Source organism: Pezoporus flaviventris, unplaced genomic scaffold (genome assembly GCF_033815535.1).
Source record: "Pezoporus flaviventris isolate CSIRO_AGI_PZ_B2104156 unplaced genomic scaffold, CSIRO_AGI_Pfla_v1 ptg000025l, whole genome shotgun sequence".
NCBI classification, from domain to species: Eukaryota; Metazoa; Chordata; class Aves; order Psittaciformes; family Psittacidae; genus Pezoporus; species Pezoporus flaviventris.
Window position 1 is genome coordinate 1,492,998 of NW_026892573.1, and position 17,890 is coordinate 1,510,887.

A 17,890-nucleotide genomic window follows, 5' to 3' on the forward strand; every position below is an offset into this window, starting at 1 on the left:
CAGGGTGTTTAGCACGCCATGATAATACGCCATCCTCAGCATGTCAAATGTGGTGCGTAGCTCAGAGTTCCCTTTATATATATCATTTCTGCTGTGGTTATCATTTATAATTTTTAGAGTACCCAAAAGAGTATTCTCAGGCAAGAGTAATTCAGCAGCCAGCAGTTTCATTAGTGCAGAGTCAGGCTCTTGTGTTCAACGCATTTTTGCCTTGCACTTGCAATACTCTTATTTTCTCTGGGCAGGATGAATGCTTATGTCTACAAAGGGAAATTTTTTCCCTTTTTAAAACATTTCCTGCCCCTTATTTCCATAATTCCTCACTGTGAACGGACTTAACTCTTATCAAAAACTAACAAAAACTCCTAAGCTATAAGGCAAGACAACTTTAACCTCCCAGATCAGTAACATCTATAAACTATTTGCCAAGTTCCTGCTAACCGCTCAATTATAGGAACAGAAATCTGTTACAGATTATGACAATCACTATTCCTTTGCCAGATGCATAAAAATGCATGTCAAGTTTAAAGCATTTCAGATGCAGAAATCTCATTGCAAACACGTCTTCCGTTGGAAGATGCACTCATAGCTGTTTAGCAGAGTCCAACGCCTATATAGCAGTACAGACTTCCACTTTCAATTCTGGGTTTGCATTTTTTATTTGAAGGTTTTGTTTAGTGCTTGTTTTAAAACCTTTCTCTACTTATTTTTTCAAATTTTATTGGTAGCATCTTTAAAAACTATCCTCTCCCAACCTGCCCTTTTCAGTATTCTAAATATAAATGTAGAAACAAAGAAATGCATATTAGTAAGTAAAGAAGCACAGGTGTGCCTTGAAGACAGTAAGTTTTTTAAAGTCCTTCCAGAGTTCTTGAATCATTATTCCTGCATAATTTATACTGTGCTACTGTGTACAAACACTGAACCTGGCCCACAGAAAAGAGATGTGAGCTTGTTCAAAAGACAGACCTTGGATTTTCACAGTGGAGAGCATAAGCTATTTATTTATGTATCAAATAATTATGCAAATTTCTGGCTATATTTTCTAATCAAAGTATTGTGAAAAAAAGACAGAAGATATGTAGCTCATTATTGCCTTTCTTTCTCCCTTACTCAGAGCCAGGAATGCTGATACTGTACTGGTTGAGTACCAAGTCCTCTTCATTGTTGTTATCCTGCCATGCTTTTAAGACTTTACCTATGGAGCAAAAAGGAAGAAAGGATATGTGTTAAAGTGGCTGCCAAATTAACGTACTGAAGGAAAAAAAGGGAACATTAGTTCTTTGTGCTAGTTGCATTGAATGAAATTACAGCAGCACGCAGCTTGGTCCTGAATACAGGTACATAGTGTGAACACATATGTTACAGGACAGCTCCAGAGAAGTGACAAAAAGCCCAGACTCCTTTGGATGCAAAGTAGCTCCACTCTGTTACTGCATCATACCTGAAATTTATTCTCCAAATTGGTTAAATACACCAATATGTACAAAAATTTTAGTACATTTTTCTTTCTCTAACAGTTCAATTTTTATTTTTCTTTTTTCTTTCTTGAAGAATAATGAAGCCTTTTAACCCAACACACCTGAGTGCTATGATATATCTTTAGCTACCAGCTGAATGCCCACCCAGCACTCATTTACTCCCTATACTCAACAGGACATCGGGGAAAAATAGGAATAGAAATGTTCTGGGTCAAAACGAAGACAGAGATCACATATGTTACTGTCATGGGCAAAACAGACTTGTCCAGGGAAACGAAAAATAAAAATATTGCCAAGTAAAATAGATTTGAGGTGTGACAAACAAAAACAAACACTAAACCCCATGTTTCCTCCTTGATTTTTTCAGACTCATCTTCCTTCCTTTCTTACAGACTCCTCCATCTCACCCCAAGCCACCCTGAGCAGTATATTGGGTTGGGATTGGGGGGGCTTAAGTTAGTCCATAACAGTCCATAACTCTCTGCCGCTCCTTCCTCCTCATGCTTTTCTCCTGCTTCTACATGGGTCTCTCAGTGGCTGCAGGGGAATATCTGCTCCTTGCCGGGAACACCTCCTACTCCTCCTTCTCTGATCTCAGTGTTCCCTTTGTTTCTCACCCTTTCTTCCCCCCTTCTCCTCTGCTTGTACAGTGTTTTGCTCTTTATTAAATACACATTCCCAGATGTGCCATGATCTTGGCAGAAGGGCTCAGCTGTGCCCTGCAGTGAGTCTGCTGAAGCTAACTGGAAATGGCTGTGTTTGTTTTGAGGTAGCCCCATAGTTCCAGCTCTTTATTACAAAAACCACTCCTACAGCATCACTTCTACTCCCCTCAAATCTTGTCAGGTATACTCAATATACTGAGCAAGTATTGAATTTTTGCGTCTATTTTTTAATTATGAAATCTGGGAGAAAAAAATAATAAAGATACCTGACTTGGGTTGAAAATGAGTATTTTTTCAAGTTTTTACAGATACACTAGAAGTCACTAAAGTCCTATTAGTTTCATGGAAACATTTTTTTGGTCTGCAACAAAATTGGGATTTTTTTGCATATTTTTAGACCTTTACCTATTTTCCTCTTTTTCTGGTGCAATATTTAAAGAAAGCAATGACATTTTAAAACAAAAAGTTGAAAATATGAGATTGAAAAGTTGAAAATGTTGATGTTTTCAATATTGCTGATTTGAAGCATTCCATTTTCGAAATGTGAAAATTAAAGCTTTATGATTTTTTTTCTCTTCTGCTATTTTTATCCCAGATTATGATGGAGTATAAGGAGATTTTTATAAAGATTTTTTTCTCCTCTGCTACATGGAAATGACTCATTCTGTGTTTTTCAGAATAGCAAAAGATTTAAGCATCTGTCTAAAGTCCACATTGTGAAATTGCCTTGCAGCTATAGAGAATCATTTTCACCTGAAAGCTGAGAAGAATATCTGTGAGAAAAGCAGAGAGACTTCTACTGAATATAACCTGCTTGCTTAAGATTTCAGTTTTGATGAATGAACATTTTCAACTGAAGACTTTTTTTTTTGTCTCTAAAAATGTTCAACTGATTTTGTTGTTGAGTCATATCATGCCATTGCTAAAGCTGTGTTGACCCTCCTTAACAAATCTAGGTTTACCTTTCACACGATGGAAACAATTATAGTTTGACAGTCATATGCATAAAGTATCCAGCAGTGAAATGAAGTCAAGTCTGGGCTTATTTGCTTTTTCAAGAGGCTGTTTTCAACAGTGATTTGTGAGTTGGCAGAATGTGTTTGATGCCAGCATGGTAAAACCTTTTTCAAAGTTTTCACAGTATGAAATCCTTTGTTGACCATTCCAGCTCAGATGCTGATCAATAGAAGGGAATGAAGACCAGAAGCTGACTTGAGGATGTGGTAGCGGGGGGGCGAGGGGGGGGTGGGGGTGGGGGGGTGGTCAGATATACATCGTATATTGTATATTTCTGGTTCTAAATTAGAGGAAGAAAATTTAAAAAAAAAAAAGAAAAGGAAAAGGAAGAAAAAGAAAACTAAAAACAGGAAAGAAAGGAGAAGAAAAGAAAAGAAAAAAAGAAAAGAAAAGGAAAAGAAAAAGGAAAAGGAAAAGAAGAAAAGAAAAAAAAGAGGAAAAGAAAAGAAAAAAGAAAAAAGAAAAGAAAAGAGAAAAGAGAAAAGAAAAGAAAAAAGAAAAGAAAAGAAAAAAGAAAAGAAAAGAAAAGAAAAGAAAAAAGAAAAGAAAAAAGATTTTATAGTACAGGTATATTCATTTAGTATACTTGTATTTCTGAAATATCTATGAAAATCATGATTAGATTGCTAGTTAAGCCCATTTTCTTGGCACAAAAATCTGGTCTTAACCTGTGATTTTGAATACTCATCTTTCTTCAGCATCTCAGTTTTATCTTTTTCCTGTGAAATCTGTCTGGATATATCTTGTATCTCATCCAGCTTTTCATTATTCACTCCACTTCTACAGTGTTTATGTCTCCATAATGTGAGAATTAAGGGGAAGATCTGTATGACATGTATGAGTATAAGAGTATTCAACTATTTGCTTATGCTTTTGAATGCATAGCTGCATATTTGTTTGTTTTCTGACAGTTTTCATGAATGCATCCTGAAGTGCACCACTTTAATAATTATTAACTATTTTTCAGCCTTTACCTGTTCTGGGGTGGAATAGCAGTAAGCATAATAGCTTTTCCTAGTGGGCTCAAGGAAGCCTGCTCTTAGTGTGAATAAGTCACCAACAGTCCACTGCAGGTACAGCCAAAATACTTTGTCAGATGAATAGTTTCCTAGATGCAAACTAAATTGTTTTATGCTTGGTTAATTATACAGTATATTTCTACATTTACTTGTGTTGTTATGCTGCATTTAGCTGACTAATGACACAAGAACTTTATTTGCTAACTTCATCCAAAGCACCTGCTCAAGGATTGCAATAATGCAAATAATTTCTATGGAATTAACAAAGGAAAAAAAAACCACAATTTCATCTAGAGAAAGTTCAATACTGCTTACAAAACACACCATAACTGCTTAATAATATCACTATAATGATCTTGTCAGAAGACTAGTCATTAGGGAGAGCAGGACATATTGATGTACAACTCTCAGTGACACTTCAGGACAGATTTGCTGAGGTGAAGGTAAGATTCTGGGGAGGTAGCCAATGCATCAACATTTTCTTGGACAGCATGCAGAGACGTGACATGACAGTAACCTTACAGCTGAGAAGTTGTACTGACCATATTGAAGCTGGATGTGATCCTGATGTTATCAATGGATACATACTGTGGGAGAGAATGATGAAATTTAAGCATATATTTAAGTCTTTTGATTTAGTTAAGTCTATGCCACTCTGACAGTGCAGAACAACAGCTAACTCTGATAGCACATGTTAAAAGATATATTGGTATAAATTACTATTTATAAATCTCTATCTTCTTAAAAAATTATGCCAATTGAAAAGCCTTAATTTTCCCATTTTCAGTTTTAATCACTTTTGTTTTGTGTGATAATTTATTCTTAACATGTAAACAAATAATTTTCCATAGTGAGAATTAATAGTGGAAAGGAAGACATTATCAGAGCATTATCTTTCACAAGATAATGTGCATATTGGTAGAGGCTAGGAAAGAATGAGAAAAAAAAATCTGTATACATTTCTTGAGAAATTAAAAAGTACTACTTCTGGTGTTCAAGGCCAGGTTGTACAGAGCCTTTGGTGACATGGTTTAGCATGAGGTGTCCGTGCCCATGGCAGGGGGGGGTGGAACTAGATGATCTTAAGGTCCTTTCCAACCCTAACTATTCTATGATTCTATGATTCTATGCTAGCTTAAAGAAAACGTGCAAACTATCATTATGACAACACAGCTTACTGGACAAACAAATGTGTATCTGTATTCATGCACAGTCGAGACCATAAAAATATCCTTTCTTCAGAAGATGGTATTTTGTCATAAATGCTTCATGAATCTTACCTGAAAACTATCTATATTAAAAATGGTAAAACAAGCAAACAGGATGTAAATCCTCTGTATGATTCTCTACCCGATAAGTTTAATACATCATATCTCATCTGTGCAGAGTGACAGCCATCTTAGATTGGCACAACTGGAAAAGGAAATTAACTTTATGTGACCCAGATAGTTTCATCTTTCTGATCTTTCATCAGTTCTTAGCTGATCTGATTTTAGTTCTTTCATATTAAGGGAAAGAATTTTCTTCAAGAAAACTTCAGACCACTGCAAATTCTCACAGACCCAAACAAGCTGTCTTGAACAGTGAGCAATCAACATATGTCAATACAAAAAAATTTGTCAAATTTAATGACTGCCTTTAAAATTGGCATTCATTCCCCATGATTGTACATTGTGGACTTAAACACAAAATAGCAGAGGGTATCACATAAAATAAAAGGTGATTCATGGTGTGCCTTCTTTATTGATAACTTCTGCAAGCAGAGAAGACCCAGAGCCAAGTCAAGTGACAGAGAAAATGAGTTTTCTAATTTAAATTTGAAAAACATTTGCTTGACAGGTTTCAAGGGCTGTTTCCAGAACAGCCACAGATTTAAAAGTTAGCTGAGGTTTATCTGAGACTTGACCAAAACATTCTGGCTCTAAAGGAAGAAAGAAAAAAATAAATAAAAAAAATCACTGCGTTTTCTCAAGGGACCTTATAATTTTTGTTCTTTTCCTTAAGTGATGGTCCTTATTCATCACTGCTGTAGTCCTGCAAAAAAAGTAAAAACAGACTAGAAAACGTCCTGCTATTCAACTTGTGTTTGAGGCAATGATGGAACAGAAGAATTTTTAATCAGGGATATAAAGTCAGGCCTTCCTTTGTGATCCCAAGTCAGTGTTTATTATTTTGTGTTTCCATAAGAGAAAGTGACTCCTGAGCCCAAAGCTTACTTGCTATTTGCTGTTCTAACAAAATCTGCTTTCTCCTTTGATAGAAGGTATTGCTTTATATGCACTGCAGGGAACTCATAACTGAAGGGTTATGTGTTATTATCAATCTAAGCCAAAGAGATACCAGTTGGGGTGATTTTCATGGAGACAATCATAAGACATGGATTAAATAATTTAAAATCATTCTAACCTATCTGCTCCTCAGGGTTCCACTCCACTTCTTTACATTTTTATTCCTGACAATTAATTCCTGTTTTGCTTTCCTATTCCTTTGAATAGATAATAGATTGAATAAAATCACAAAATGGGTAGCTTTTACAAAACTCATCCCTAAAGGAGTAAACTAACCTTCTCTGGAAAGGACAGCAGAATTTTGATAAATGAATACTGAACAGAAGGTTTAAAGAAATATATTTGCTCAGTGCTGGACTACTACTACTGGGAGTGGAGTTAGACCACTTCTATATACTTTTGAACATACGCTCTTCTATTAATTATTGATATTATAGGCCTTATGTATGTATAAAAACTAAAATAATATTAAATTCTGCAAAATGCTCTTACAGCTACAATGTTGTTTTGCACGTAGGCCTAGTTTCTAACAGTCTTTGAAAACACTTTTTTTTTTTATTTAGGAAGTGTCATCAGCTAGACAAAGGGTTTTCTTATTTTTTTGTTTCTTTTTAACATTTCCAGTTTGTCCTTATTTTTTGCCTGTTCTAATGTGTATATTTTAATCCATTTGGTAGTATGTCTTTTCACTAGAAATAGTGCAGCCTTCAAAGTAGTATAACTGATAGGGCGGGATGCAGCTGCTCAAAACATAATCAGTACAAAATGAATTGACCATTTTACATTAAATCTTGGTTCATCAGCTTCCATCAGCCCTAAGGTTTTCTCACTGATATATGAGAAATTATGAAATCTCTTGGATTCTTTGATTTTTTGCTTCCCAGAATTTTAGCAGAAATCATCAAAGAATGTTTTCATGACACTTGCTTTAGGAAGCTGCTTTTCAGCATGTTGTAGTCTAAATAAAATTCCTTGCTGTGGGGTATTAGAAATGCACTTAACTTTTTACTTGTCATTCATATGGCTTTCTAATGCTTGAAATTGTATATGCAACATATTTTATGGTTATGTTTTAGAATTTAATTTCCTACTAACTAAAGAACTAAACCAATTTTCTTCCCATACTGAAATGTTAAAAGTTCAAATGTTTCAGATGGTTAAAGGCTAAATAAGGTTAGATAAATTAAGGCTGAGTTTAGGTGGAGTGTATGTAGCTCTTAGAAACAAAGCAAACAGATGCAATTATTAAATGGAAACATAAAATATTTTCAGAACATGTGCTCACCAAACAGAAAATTTCCCTGGCAACCAAAGCAATCGGCCTGTGACATACATCAAAACTGGCTTTTTAAAAATACTATATTGTATTTCTTGAATTAATAAAGTAGGAAAAGTAGGTCACAAAGTGAAACATTCACACTGAAAGAAAATGTCATGTAAGTACAGGTGATTATTTGGTGTGGTCCAAGGTCAGCATGCATCTTGCTGAAACAGCTCAGTCTGTTTATAACATCTGGTACCCAGCGTATTTCTATTTTACAATATATCAATGTACTGCATTGGTATAATAATGATTCTTGAACAGCTTTTGTACTTCTAAGCATCATATACCTGTCCAAGGTTTCTAATTACAGGGAATCTTAATTATTCTATGGAATTAACAAAGATCTAAGGTATCGTATCCAGTGAAAGTTTGACACCTGTTGCAAAGCAGATCCTGGCAGCAGAATTCAAATAGTGCAAAATCAGCTTCCATCTGTTAGGACAGATAGATAAAGCAACAGTTAACACATTGAAAAGATAAGTGAGTATATTGGCCAACATTCAGTAATTGCAGGTACTTGAAAAAAGAAAAAAAAAAGGAAAGAAAAAAAACCACAAAATTAACATGGCATCCTTAGGTAACGAGTATTTTTCTGAGGCAGGGAATATTGAAAGGGATTATATAAACTAAGGACTCACTATCTATAAGCTTGCTAGTGACTGTTTTGCCAGAAGACAGTTTTAACCACATAGATATAAAAGCATTCATGTTAGTTTTAAATAAACACCAAGTAGAATATAAACTGAGCTGCTGAATGACTGCACTGATTAGAAACTAGCATTCTGACTTACACCTGTGTGTGCAGAGAATATCAAGGGGAAGCTTCCACATCATTTCTAATACAGAATTCTTGGAAGCTGAATTGCATCCATGTGGAAACCTTCCACCACTGTAATGAGGTAAAATAAGTCAGACCTGCATGGGGCAAAACTGAGAGAAACCAATTCTCTAATAGTTTCTTTAGCTAGAAGATTGTCTAAAAGAGCCTGTGGCACTAGAAAAATTAAATAAGATGTAATAGATATACTGAATGGGAGAGTAAAATATGGGCAGACATCTCATAAACAAGAGTGTCTTCTGGTTTGTACAGGCTACTATAGCTGTATGGCAACAAGGATTTTTGCAACCTACTTAATGATATTTAGCAGGCATGCATAAGTAAAGGAATTCTCTATTTGAACATCTATGGTGCTCAAGGGTATTGCCTTCCTCTGCCACTGAAAGCAGCTGTAAACACCCAGCGCTAGTGTTATTGTTATGATGTACCACAAGTATATGTATTTACACGGAAGCATTAAAATTTTTTATACCCTGTTCCTTCAAGAAGAATTTAAATAAATGTTTTTCAGAATAAGAAAGAAACACATCAAGGAAGTTCAGAATAAGATAACTGGTCAGTTATTTGAACTACAGTGCTAGAATATTTAAACATGATGAAAACTTCATCCTTGCATAGAGTGGACCGTAAACAAGAATTTATCAGCATTTTAGGTCAAAGATGTTATACAGATGTTTTTTTTTAACCCAACACTATGTAAGTCATATGTTTTATGATATGCTAATTAAAAAACATTATTAAAAACAGGTACCTTGGAGAATATCTTACTTGCTTTCATTCATCTGACTTGTAGCTGGTTTTTCACTAGCATTTATAGTTGACAAATTGGGACATATTGCGAGGAATTTTTGCTTCTAGGCAGTGTTCAATCAGAATAGATGAATTGATTCCCTGAAAGCTTAAAACCAAAGACTCAGGCACTAAGCCACAACAGATATAAAGGAATGCAGGAAAACCCTGATAAATGTTAATCATAAGACTCATGCACTGTTCAGAGTTGTTAGGTCACTCCCAAGTTTGCCAAAGGTACCAAGAAGAACTAGAAAGAAGAACCCCAAGAATTAAGATTTTTAGAGATGTTAAGAAGAAAATCCAAATAGAGGAGAAAAATTCTAGGGTATCTATTTGAAGGCTAGAATGAAAATAACATGTACAAATCCTTGAAAATGAACTTTAGATTTTAAAAATTTTTATATACAATGTGACAGAGAAGGGAAAGGCTATTCAGGAACCTGCTTAGTAAGGTTCTATGGGATATAGCCCTAAAGGGCAGGGGGCCCCAAGACTCTTGGTTGATATTCAAGGATCACCTGCTACAAGCTCAGGAGTGTTGCATCCCAACTAGACAGAAGTGCAGCAGGAGGGCCAGGAGACCTCCTTGGATGTACAAGGAGCTGCTGAGGAAAATTCAAATGAAAAAATAGGCTTATAAAAGATGGAAGCAAGGACATGCGGCCTAGGAAGAGTACAGGGATGCTGTTCACAAAGCTAGGGACCTGGTTAGGAAAGCTAAGGCCCAGTTAGAATTAAACTTGGCTAGGAATGTTAAGGATAACAGGAAGGGATTCTACAGGTACGTAGCAAATAAAAAAATAGATTAGGGACAACATACGCCCCCTCAGGAAGCTCTCAGGAGAACTGGCTACCCTTCGTTTGGGGAAGGTTGAGGTTCTGAATGACCTCTTTGCCTTGGTCTTCACTGGCAAATGCTCTGACCACACCACCCAAGTATTGGAAGGCAGATGCAGGAACTGTGAGAATGAAGACCTTAGGCCCTTTGCAGGAGAGGATCTGGTTCGAGACCATCCTAAAAATCTGAACTTGCGCAAGTCCATGGGTCCTAATGAAATCCATCCACGGGTCCTGAAGGAACTGATGAATGAAGTTGCGAAGCTGCTGGCCATCATATTTGAAAAATCATGGCAGTCAAATGAAGTTCCCAACAACTGGAAAAAGGGAACTATAAGCCCCATTTTCAATAAGGGGAAATGGATGGACCCAGGGAACTACAGTCAGTGTCAGCTCTGTGCCTGGCAAAATCTTGGAGCCGATTCTCCTGGAAGGCATGCTAAGGCACATGAAAATCAACAAGGTGCTTGTTGAAGCCAGCATGGCTTCACTAAGGGCAAATCCTGCCTGACCAATCTGGTGGCCTTCTATGATGGGGCTACAGAACTGATGGACAGGGGTAGAGCAGTTGATGTCATCTACCTGGGCTTGTGCAAAGCATTTGACACTGTCCCACACAACATCCTTGTCTCTAAATTGGAGAGACATCAATTTGATGGATGGACCACTTGGTGGCTAAAGAACTGGCTGGATGGCCGCACGCAAAGAGTTGTGGTCAATGGCTAAATATCTGGCTGGAGACCAGTAATGAGTGGTGTCCCTCAGGGATCGGTGTTGGGACCGGTCTTGTTCAACATCTTTGTCTCTGACATGGACAGTGGGATTGAGTGCACCCTCAGCAAGTTTGCTGATGACACCAAGCTGTGTGGTTCGGTCGATACGCTGGAGGGAAGGAATGCCATCCAGAGGAACCTTGACATGCTTGTGAGGCAGGCTGATGCCAACCTCATGAAGTTTAACCATGCCAAGTGCAAGGTTCTACACCTGGGTGGGAGCAATCCCAGGCACAGCTACAGGTTGGGCAGGGAAGAGATTCAGAGCAGCCCTGCAGAGAAGGACTTGGGGGTGCTGGTTAGTGAGAAAATGAACATGAGCAGGCAGTGTGCACTCTTAGGCCAGAAAGCCAACTGTATCATGGGCTGCATCAAAAGGAGTGTGACCAGCAAGTCGAAGGAGGTGATCCTGCCCCTCTACTCTGCTCTTGTGAGACCTCACTTGGAGTATTGTGTGCAGTTCTGGTGTCCTCAACAAAGGACATGGAACTGTTGGAACTAGATGACCTGAAGGTCCTTTCCGACCCTAACTATTCTATGACTCTATGATTCTATGATTCTGTTCTATGAAGGAGATTAGTTTCATGGGCAAAAGAACAAGACATGATAATAATCTCTGAAATACCATTCTGGGTATAAGCAGTAAAGACTAAGAATCTGAACAACTCACTCCATCACATACTTACAAATAATTTTCTTGCAATGGCCGACCTATGTTAATGGAACATCCCTCTTTTCTACCTGTCATCTCTTTACCCATATAAGTTAAAGACCCTCTTCAATCATATAACCTTCCAGCTGGAAAGGTTCTATTTTATTTAATTTCTGAGACCCTACCATAACGCTAGAAGTACTGATGTTCACAGCACAGCACACAGACTATTTCTGTCACCTTCAGTCTGACGGCTGAGATTTCCAAAAATATTGAAGGAACTGTACTGGCAAGTCATGCTTTTACTAGCCACAGAAAAAGAATGGCAAACAGACTGCTAGAAAAGTTAATAAACCCTTTTTAACTCCCTTCCTCCATCGTAGGAGTGTTCAGGTGTCTGTCTTTTGTGAAGAAAAAGAAAAAAAAGAGAAGTAAACTTTTGTATTTAAACCACATGTATCACCTCTTGATATTTAAAAAAATGCTAAAAAGTCATAAATTGAGCACTATTGTTAGCTTAAAAGGAAAGAATTTAGGAAAAAATCTAGAATTTTAATTTATTTTGAGTTTGTAAGTCTCAAGTGAAATCAAAGGAAATTTTTAAAGAAGAATGCTTTAAAAGATAAAAATGTTTCATCCAGGAAGATCTGAACCATAACATTTATTATACAGTGATTTTTTTTTTTTCTTCATGAGAGTTCTTTAAAATATGCAATAATAATTTGGTGTTACTCTAACTGTTCTTCTGTGGATGGAAATGTTATTGTAGGGAAGCAAGGAAGATTAATATGGTGAAGTGATGGTAGGGTAAGGAGGGGTTACCGCTACCACAGCTTGTTGCTGGACCCGAGGACAGCACCTAAGGAACTTCTCTTCTGATGGAGAAGAAACAGGACAATTACAGAGAGAAAAGGGTGAGCCACAGGGAAGGAGGAAGTCAAGAGAGTTGCAAAAAAACTGTATGCAGGGAGAAAATTAGAGCCAAGAAACAAAGATCTGAAGTAGCAGAACAACCAGCACTGCAGACATGAGATTCAATTAAGCTCAAGAGTAAAACTGTGTCAGTAGGAAAATGAGAGGACAGATTTGTATTGGAAGGTGTCAGTCAGGTCACAGGATTTACTTCACACAGAAAATGTATTCTTGCCAACACAGGTAAAATATCTGTTGCTCTGGGTCAAAGTATTTTGCTGTTAATAGATCTTTTTTTAGGAATACAGTAACATTTTGAACAACAGGTTTTGAAATGCCATCTCCTTTGGACATTTTTTGTTTGACCATACAGCCCCCCTGTGAGCTGTACTTCAGATAGAGAGGCCTATGGGACACTTGATCAATGTACCCTAAAGATTATGGCAGCAAAATTTTAAATACTTAGGCTAAAAAACAACAAACAAGGGATTTAATACTGATACGCATTTCTAGTGTTCTTAATGGATAATCTAAGCCTCCATAATTAATCAGTTCTAAATTACGATACTCAAATAGTTGAAAACTTTAACAAAAATCTGCATAAAAATTGATTACACAAGATGTCAAACAAAATATTTTTAGAAATGTTTCCACTAGCGCTAACAGAAATACCTTGAATAGGGAAATTCTCCCTGAAGAATGTGTCTTCCAATAAATGGTTTCTTTTCAACTCAGTTTTGTTGTACACAGCACACTTCAATGGAAACATTTGAAAAAGAAAATTTGGTTTTCATGTAAATTGAATTTTTAATTTATTTTTCAAATTTAAAAAATATTTTTACTTTACTTTTCTCATAATTTCTTATTGTATATATAAGAATAATGATAAAAAAGAATGTAATTTATTTGGGGGCTGGGAGTTCATCCTTTCCTCTTTACCTTGATTTCTTAACACACGAGGCATATGAGGTCACAGTGTGTGGCTATTCCAGGCGCAGTCACACCAGCACTGCAGCCTGTTGGTGAGTTTCAACTTGCATTTCACAAACATTTTGAATGGGCCTACCATTTTCCAAAAAGATGCCATAAAAAAGAAAGACTGTAACTGAAGCTTTTACAGATTTGTCTCTCCAGATTTTCTTAGCTTCTCATGCAGTTTCTGCAGTCTCTGCCAAAAATCTCTGTAGGATGAGGGTTAGGGTTAGGGTTAGGGTTAGGGTTAGGGTTTAGTGTGAGGTGTCCCTGCCCATGGCAGGGAGGTTGGACCTAGATGATCTGAAGGTCCTTTCCAATCCTAACTATTCTATGATTCTATGATATGAACCCATCATGGGAACTTAAGTTCTATATAATGTCAAATTAATATTTTGCACTCAAACTGGAAGGCTTTGTACTTACATTGTGTCCATACATTACCAAGCCTTTTTTTTTCATGTTTATTTCTATTTTTTCACTTTGTTATATTTTTTCTTTGTTTGATAAGTTGCCTTCTTTCATTTTCCAACGAAGATGTTCCTCTAAATTACCTCCTTGTCAGGACAGCATGTTTGCTCCTGTAACAACCACTTACATGCCAGAAAAATCTCCTACTTCTCAATTGAAATGTCTACTTGTTCTTTATATCAAAAGGCCAAAATCGTTTAGAAGTGTAGAAAATATTTTAATGGCCATGTATTAAACAAAAAATGATTCAGCATTTTGCTGCATGTTTATTTATTGATATGTGGATGAAATTAGGTACTGATTTAAAAAAGCTAGTGAAAGCTGTACCATTTTCCCCCAGTTTCTTTCTCCCTCTTTCAGATTCTGTCCCTCCCAGAAGGTGGTACAGTACTATAGTATTTATATTCATTCCAAGACACCACCTTTCCTCCTTTAAAATAGGAGGTAAACGGGTAAAGGACAATCCTGAGCGTCAGAAGATGTACCTTTAGGCCTTCTATTTTCACCTATATTCTCTCCATTATCATTTCTTATGTGTTACCACTGTAACAGCACTTTTAATTTTTTTTTTTTTTCTTGTTTCACTCTGTTGGAAGCTTTTCCAAAATCTTTTGGCTTTCAGGCACCAGCTGAAAACACTGAATGCTAAACTCCCAATCAGAACTACTCAATTCTCTGAGGTGACAGGGTTAGAGGAGATACAGAACCTCACCAGAAGAAGCCTGTCTTTTAATTTGCATCAAGGGATACTTTGAAACAAGTTCAGGTATTTTACTACCAGCATATCTCTGCTCTAATGTAGCATTTCACAGAGTTTCCGCAATAACTATCTTGGGTCTTCTCATAAGAGCCCTATAATAGTCATAAATATTCCTCAGGAGAGCCAGGTAGACTCTGAAAGGCATATAATAACCATCCTAAATGAATAATAAAATGTAGAAAGGACAAGGCACCATGAAAATTAATATGATGTGTGTGTTGTACATGACTTAATTGTCTGAGTTTTATATTTACAGAAAATCCCAGCTGTTTTCTGCTCTTTCAGCAATATTTATGGAAGAGGAATCATCCTCTGGAAGGTTAAGATTTTTTTTGCAGAAATACTGAAGTAATTACAGAGTAGAAAGCTTGCACCACTGTTCTATATGTACTCCTTATGCAAACTCTTAGCTTGTTTGCTGCAATGACAAATTCTGGAACTTGCCGTCCAAGCATCATCTTCACCCTACCAAATGGTGCAGATAAATTTTATTTCAGCACAAACACTGAATCATGGACTTACTTAAAAAATAAGTTAACACATGTGGGTATCTTAATACTGCACTTCAAAGCCTCCCTTTGAGCTGTTTTGACCCTCCCTTGCCAGGGAGATTTAAGTAAGAACACCGCCCTTGTCAGTTGTCCTAATAAGTCAAAATGCGATTTAGTCCTTTACTTCCTACATGACTTCATCAATTTTAGTCCAACAATATATGCTGTAACATGCCAGTCAATTTAGGAAGTGGCACTATTCTACAAATAGTCCCATTAAAAGGAAGTCTATTTGGCTTGCAATGAACTCTTTAGTTTTAATTATTCTGCCATAATTAGGCTTTAAGATTCTGCTTAAAGGAATATTATGGATTCAGAATCTTGAAAAGACAGGAAAACTGTGAAGGAACATGTATATATAGAAAACATATACAGAAAAGTAGAAAGAGAAGAAAATTCTTATAACTTCAGTGCATAGGTATGAATAGAAATCTTGAAATCTAAGACCTGAAAAAAAGATAATCTCTTTATAAAATGACCAATGCAAGAACTACTGTTTAAAAATAGGTAGTTAAAAATTTCCAAAATAGTTTTTTACAAAAGGGAAGGACTTGAAACCAGAAAACATGCTCTTTTGATAGCAGGGTGGAGGGTTTTTTTTTCCTATTTTTCCTATTTCTGAACATTATTTTGAATAGTGTATGTCTTAAAAAATGAGGGTAGTTGAAGTCAAATCTGTGTTTAGTTATGTGTGTAATTTACTAATACTTAGATATGTTCAATCTCATGCTGCATCTCTGGCTTGCTTTAGGAAATTGAACGCACAGTTGTACAGAGGTGAATTGTGTTGGATGTGAATTATTTTTTTAATGGTACAGTAAGCCATAGCACTACACTGATTGCAAGTTACATGAACCTCTTTTATACATGGAAGATAAGAGTGGATAGCCGTTTTATTTTCTGATCCATGGATTTATTTTTTTCTTTTCAAAATTCAGTTTTGTGTTGTTTGAGTGACGCAGAAGCTAGCAGAGAAAAAAAAAAAGTCAGACAGATGCCTTACAGGAACCTGTGAGCTGATGAATGCCCTCAGTTCTTATTGAAGGGAAGAACAACTTTTTATAGAACTGGACTTTAACATGGCCAGGAATGAGTCTCCATTGCAATGTATAACACAGAACTACCACAAAAGTGAGTCTGAATTTACAATTACTTGCCTTTTCATATAGTAAAGTAACTGCCCAGCCCCTGACATCACCATCTCTAACATTAACAAGCAACATTACGTAGGCTGCACATCTCTTGTTCTATTTCTAATTAAGCACATGGGAGGAAAACCCTCTTAGATTTTATAATTTGAACTGTAAAAAGAAGTCTTCAGTTAGATTCCTGCAAGGATACCTGATTTTCAAGAATAACAAGAGCTTATCTATGTCAGGATTCTAAGGGAAAAAGTGAAGTTTCTGTATAAGGCATTTACTATCAGCTCTTCCGACCATCTTATACATAACCATGTGAAACCTCTAGTTGTAGAATTGAGATTAACAGGGAGAATATGATGGTTTCTTCTTGCTCTTCATTTTTTTATAAACTGGTGAAATCAGGTGTTGCATAATTAGACCAATTTAACGCAAGTATCAAATCTGTAATTTCCACACTGATTCTCTAAATTATGTGCACCGAATCAATGGGAGAAGAAGCCACAGAGGGAAAAGACAATTATTAGCATGTTTGACAAACATTAGCAATAAGATCTGAAACTTCCAGTCAATGACAACATATGACAACATATGACAACATATGAGAGAGTTCTGCTCAAGATCAACATTTTTAAAAGTTAAAAGCCAAAGGTTAGACATCTAAATTCATATTTAGCTTTAAGACTTACTGCGCATGAAGAGCCCTTCTTGAGGTAATTTAGAATCTAGGCAAGATTATCATAAAAGCAAAACACTTATTACTCTAGCAGACAGTCTTTCTCTGGAATTATAACTATTGTTATCCATCTGCAGGCATGCTCTTCTATTTTGGGCATTATGTTTAAATAATATAAAGCTACATTATTACTTCTGCTCAGAAAGATCAGTAAATGAAATCTGTTCTTTCTATGAACTTTTCAGAAATGCCTGTGTAATCTGCAGAGGATGATTTCTGAAAAAACAGACATCTGGAGATCACAGGCATAATTCATATGTCTGGACCAAGTTATGATGTAGAGCACAAACATACTTCTCCTACTCAATAAATTCCTCTGTGTGTCACTTCCATTTAAGAAGGACAAAATGTAACACATTTTACTAAATATTTAAAATATGCTTAGAAATTTTATATTAAAATAATTTGCATATTTTTTTATAATGAGCAATAAAATCATAAGAAGGAATTTGTTCGTGTCTGCATGTATGTTGTACTTTCCTTTTTGTTCTGGGAAGTCTCTGCCATTGTGAAACAGATACATTAATGATGTCTGTATTGAAAAAATTCCAGACAGATATTATTTCAAGAGATATACTCTGAAAGAATGAGCTTGAAGGAAAATTATTTAATTTGCAAGCAATATGTTGTGGTATTCTATGTACTGAATGACCACGATAATTT